Source organism: Callorhinus ursinus, unplaced genomic scaffold (genome assembly GCF_003265705.2).
Source record: "Callorhinus ursinus isolate GAN/ISIS: 27379988/994484 unplaced genomic scaffold, GSC_fseal_2.0 scaffold1, whole genome shotgun sequence".
NCBI lineage: Eukaryota > Metazoa > Chordata > Mammalia > Carnivora > Otariidae > Callorhinus > Callorhinus ursinus.
In genome coordinates, this window is record NW_027397063.1 from 5,129,164 (window position 1) to 5,135,569 (window position 6,406).

The following is a 6,406-nucleotide window of genomic DNA, read 5'->3' on the forward strand; positions in this document are numbered from 1 at the left end:
AAAATAGTAATACAGAAAAGGGAGATATTTCTACAAGAAGATAAATAGAAAGAGGAATGGCTTGACACGGTTTGAGAATGAAGCAGAGAAGCCTGCAAAGGTCAGTGGTAGAAAGAGACTGTTCTAAGCATGGGGTGACTAAGAAGACACCTGTTAACCAGGATGAGAGTAAGAACAGAATGTCCCCAAGGTTTGGGATAAGATACTTGTTGCTCCCCATGGGAGTTCTGGCCAGGTGGGTTAATGCTGGTGTTCTGCTTTTAGGGTTGCAAAGTTCAGAGGTCCCCAAGACCACCCTCAGGTTTAGTAATTTGCTAAAAGACCTCACAGAACTCAGGAAAGTCATATGCTCATGGTTATGGTTTATTACAGCAAAATGATATTGATTAAAATCAGGCAAAGAAAGAGGTGTATAGGGCAGGGTCCAGGAGTCATCAGACACGAGTTGTGCCAAGAGCACCTATTTCTCCATGATACAATATTATGTGTGGTGACAAGCAACAGATTATTATTAACCAAGGAAGTTCACGCCTGGGTGTCCAGAGTTTTTATTGTGGCTCATCTACATGGCTGAACTTTGTCTCCAGCTCCCCCCAGACATCAAATTAATACCATATGGCCCAAGGCCCCCCACTATAAATCACATCATTAGCAAAGACTCTCTGGCATGGGCTAAGGCCCCCAGGTAAACAAAGGCACTCTTATCTGGCAGGACATTCCAAGGACTTAGGGGTTATCTTCCAGGAGCTGAGGGCAAAGGCCAAATCTTTACTTGACAAGATAAATCCTATACTGCACACGAGTGCCATTCTTGATCAGGGATGCCTATTCTTGGATCCCCAGGGCACATCAAAGGATCAAATATGTGGCAGAGGATCAGATAGAAACTCAACTGTCCTTGTATCCAAGGGGCAATCTCAGGATTATAACAGGAGATAAAACCCCAAAGCCTGGATGGGGAAATGAGCAGACATGAAGAAGGGGGTCATACACAGGGCTGAGATACCAGGAGCTTGTTTTTATTGAGTTCTTATCCTATGATGCTTGGATGTGTATCTTTGTTTAAAAAAATCCAGGACTGGAGTGGTCCAACTGGAAAAAACTTTTTTAAACTCCAGCGAAACAGGTATTTGGAATCACATTGGTTATGACAACTAATTTAAGCACCTGAGAGTTTCCAAGCTATATATAGCTTGAGCTGGCTGTGGAGCAGATAATTATTTCCATGATAACGGACACTCCATGTGTGCTGACAGTCAGGCACAGGGCTTGAGTGTGGGAGCAGATTATAGGCTCCAAATGGTATCCAAAGAGGACAAGTTTCCTTTCTCATCGGGGTGGGAAGCAAGAGTGACCACAGGTGAATCCAAGCATCCTCAAGAAGATTCTTCACAAGCCTATGAATAGGAGATTCCTGCCTATCCTGACAAGAAAAAAAATCCAATTCAGAAGCAAGCTCTCCACTGCCCCCACCTCTCTGACCAGGTCATATTGGATTTGAATGGGAGTATTGAGTGTCTCTAAGACAAAAATCAGGTGGAGGATTCTTATGTAAAGATTTTGGCAGAGCCTGTAGCCAACACATTTATTTAATCAATTTATATTTAATACTTATTGAACACCTTCTATGTACCTGGCAATAGACTGAGTTTCAGGGATATCACCTTAAATCTTACTCATACTGTTAGGGAGAACTTATGTTTCTCCCTAAGTCAAACATATTTATTGAACACCCACTAAGTGCTAGGAGCACAGTCCGTTATTTGTCCAGGGTCTATATGGATTATATGTGGTATCATCTGACTGTCCCATGAAAGGAAGTAGTTAGGATCTAATTGCCTCTTTCCTTCCTCTTCCTGGATCCCATGGGTTTTAGAGCTTTGAAGAAGCTCTAGAAGCCCTGGTGAAATGCTGATGTGGATGATCAAGAACAGGGTTGAAAAAAAATCAGCAGTACAGCTGATACTAGGGTAACAAGGAGTCCACTCTGGTTGTCAGTTTCATCCCATATAAGTTGTTAAATATTTTGAATATCATCCTATCTGGCTCCTCTTTTTGTCCTCTCCACCCAGGACTTTCTCTTCTCAAAGAGGAATCTGGTCTTCTTGATGGACAAATATGGCCTCAGAGGACACTTTCTGGAAACTTCCACTTCCTTTTTGGATGGTAATTCTGCACACACCCCCGCCCCCCACTCCTACCCCCAGCGCAACGTGACAAGCCCTAAGGATTCACCTCTGGAAAATAAGCAAATCTTCAGAATCATTTCACTGGTTCATTCTACCTCAGGGCCCAGCATGGTGTTTGGTTCTGACAGGGCTCTATTGTGTGTGAGAAGCTGTTCTGAAATCTCCTGGCAAGAAACCAAGTCATATTACATCGCATTGTATGGGAAATCCACACCATTTCTCCCCTCCCTAGCTAGGTAATCACTGCCAATTCATGGTGCTATTGTGAAAATGAGTCATTTGGGAGCATGCCAAAATAGGCAAAGAAAGGAGGACAGCAAATTGGCCTGATGGATTTGGTGGTATTAAATAACACAGATTTAAATGTGGTGTACTGTGTTGTTGTGTCTTTAATCCTTGCTGAGAATGCTGATCAAAGAAAGATGTTACCTCGACTTGTGACATTTGGTCCTGTGATTATATTACCCTTTAAAATTTTTTATTTGTCACTGGATAATACATGCACATGTTTAAAAACTCAAAATGATACAGAAATGTTCACATTAAGAAGTTGTGTTCCTAATCTCCTCACATCCACCCTCCTCCTTCAGGTAACCACTTTTGTATCATTTCATGTTTCATTAGGCAAATTCAAGCAATGAATCTTCCTCTTTAGTTAGGAGGATCCTACCTAGAGCTTGCCTCCCCACCACATGCTCAAATTAACAGCTACATTCCCAGCCTCCCCAGCAGCCAGGGTGATGACATGTGATTTGAATCAGAAGGTGGTGACATAGCAAAGCAAGCATGGGGGAGAATCTTTTCTACATCTCATTTTCAGAGACGGTGGTGCTAGTGGTTCAAGCTGCAGCTTCTTGAATCCAGGGCCAGTGAAGGCATTTGCAGAGCTAGATTATGTTCAGTCTAATGACTCTTAAATTTCAGGGCCCCTCACTTGAATGAGCCTCTTCCTAGGATCCAAAGGGCGTTCTAGCAATATGTTCATATGTGTGGTTTTTTTGGCATTTTTTAAATTTTATTATGTCATGTTAATCATGTTCACATTTTTATAAAATCTGTAAAAGCAAGCTATTTTAACTGCAATTGGTTAAGACAACTGTCCCCTTCCACTCCAACTAACCATTTGTCACACTTCCTTTGGTGCTACGTGGTGTTGGCATGGCTGTCGCATTTTTGGGAACAAGCTAAGGGGAAATGGGTTAGGATACATCTAGTTTGGGGTTAGTGTGACACATTTATGTGGTTCATGATTACTTCCATAGTCTTTCCTAGCCACCCTAGGGTCAGAATGGTGGCCAGAAACATTTCTACCACCCATTATGCCAATTCACCGAGCCTCGTGACATGAAGGTACAGGGTCAGGTTTTGTACTGTAGTATGGATGTGCCTTTAGAGCCAGGCCCTGGGATTACGTGGAGAGTGGAGGACAGCAAGATTAAAAATGCACAGAGCCAGAAGCTGGTCTATGGAAAGTCCTCCTAAATCTTCACATCACAAATGAAACTCAACAGATTTTCTCAAATCTGACAATAATACAACAACTTTTCATGACACGGCCAATGATGGGTATGAGCTGAAAGGAACTTTTAAAAATTATAAGTAACATAAAACAAATTTGGATCTCAGCCAGGTGACCGCATTTAACATCTGATGAGATGAAAGTGGTACTTTCTCTGTAAGGTCTTCCTCTCCACAACCTACCATCTCGGTCTCACCATGAGAAAAATATTAGGCAAAATCAAATTGAGGGACATTCTATAAAATATCTGGCCAGTAGTCCTCAAAACTGTCAAGGTTACCAAAAACAAGGAAAATCTGAGAAACTCACAGTCCAGCAAAGCCTGAGGACCCATGATTACAAAATGTAATGTGTTATCCTTGGTGACATCCTAGAACAGAAAAAGGAAATTAGGGGAAAACAATGAAATTCAAATAAGTGCAGAGTTCTGTGAATAGTAATGTATCAATCAATGTTGTTTCATTAGTGGTAACAAATGCAAATGGCGGAAAATGGCGGAAAATGGGTGAGAGGTCACAGGAATTCTTTGTATTATCTTCACAACCGTCCTGTAAATCTAAAACTACTCTATATTAAAAAGACCACTTTAAAAAAACATTTAGATCAACCATGCTAAAAGAACACGTGACTTATCTCTTCTTTCTATGGAAAATGTAATAAAATTAGATTTTATCACCCTGTGTTTCCACAACCAAAAAGGAAATGGAGAAATCCATTGTAGCAGCATGTCAGGCAAAAAATTAAAACATTAAAATGTTATGTAGTATTTCTAAATTTCATGTTTATGAGGTACTTTTCCCCCCTCATTCTACATATTTACTCTTGTGCCTAATTTTCTGTTTGTGATTTTGTATTTTTTTCTTAAGAACAACCCCTCAAAACCTGAGGGAGAAGATGATCTCACACACTGTTGTTGTTGTTGCTGTTGTTTTTAAAGATTTTATTTATTTATTTGACAAAGAGGTGGGGGGAGAGCAGGAACACAAGCAGGGGGAGTGCGAGAGGGAGAAGCAGGCTCAGGGAGCCTCATGCAGGGCTTGATCCCCGGACCCTGGGATCACTACCTGAGCCGAAGGCAGACGCTTAATGACTGAGCCACCCAGGTGTCCCAGGAGAAGATGATCTCAAATGGCCTGTGGACCTGGAGCCCCTAGATTTTAATATTAAATATTTTAATATTAAATTTAAATATTATTTAAATAATTCCCTTTTTGCACAAATCATCCATAGGTTATTTCTGCTGCCTGTAAAGAAGAATTTGATAAAAAGGTTGGGCATCATTTAAAGCAATGCTTCCAAACTCTGGCTGCATTAGAGTCCCCTGGGTTGGGGTGGGGGGTTAAAATATACTGATGTCCAATCCCAGAACACTTAAACCAGCATCGCCAGGTATCAGTGATACTAAAGATTCTAATATTGAGTGATTCTAATATTGAGTCAGGGTTGCAAACCATTGAACAGAGTCTGGTCTCCAAGTGTTCCAAATCAGGGATTTATGCTAGGAGTCCCGATTTTGTGCCCATCATGGTGCTAGGCATGAGGGATGCACAAAAGTGTGAAATAGACCATCAAGGAACTTTCCATCTGGACATCCTACAGTGGTGTTGGGTATCCGTTCTTCCTTGAAGGAGAGGCAGAAGAGAAAATTGAGTTCAGACCACTTGAAGAGAGTAACATATGAAATGTGTCCAGGTTATCTGTGTTTTGCTTTGTCACATCTAAGGGGTGTTAAGAGATTCTGAAAGAGTGTTCTACAGATTCCCAGAAGTGTCCAATGAATTTGAGTCTATGAAGAATCTGCTGTCAGCTCTCTCAGTTCTGACACTGAGAGAAAAGACAATCTCATAAGGCCTGTGGGCCTAGAGCTCTTGCCCCCAAGGAGAAGGAAAGCAAATGGACTAGCACCCCACCAGCAACATGCGTGTTAGGAAAACATAAAGGAAAAAAAGAAATCCACACATACTGGCAACAAAAATACAAAATGTCGAGGGGGAAGATATATAGGATCTAAGATCAGAATATCGTAAACTTTACTGAATAAGTTTAAAAACAAAATTCACTTCATAAATAGAACAGAGTTGGGAAAGCTTACCACTGAAAACATGTTTATTCATCCCAAACTAACTGCATTTACTCATTAGAATTTCAGCCTCTATCCCAAATAAAGTCGTTTTTGGAACTTGACAATGATTTCCAAGTTGATTCTGTAGAATGTGTGAATTGGGTCAGTTTGGGATTTTTCTTTCTTTCTTTCTTTCTTTCTTTCTTTCTTTCTTTCTTTCTTTCTTTCTTTCTTTCTTCTTTCTTCTTTCTTTCTTTCTTTCTTTCTTTCTTTCTTTCTTTCTTTCTTTCTTTCTTTCTTTCTTTCTTTCTTTCTTCTTTCTTTCTTTCTTTCTTCTTTCTTTCTTTTTCTTTCTTTTTTTGAAAGAAGGGCACTTGTTTTGTCAGATATTAAAACATATTTTTAAAGTGACAAAAATATAACAGACTGATACTATCTTAGAAACCAATAAATAAAAAGTAGGTTAAAAACCAAAGAAACAGCTCTAGTTATACATAAGTAATCAGGAGGTAAAATAAAAATGGTATTCCAATTAATGGGGCAGGACAAATCACTCAATACATGATTTTGGAATAACTGGCTAACCATGTGGAAGAAATCAAGCCAGACTCCCTCCTCATAACACCCATGATAATA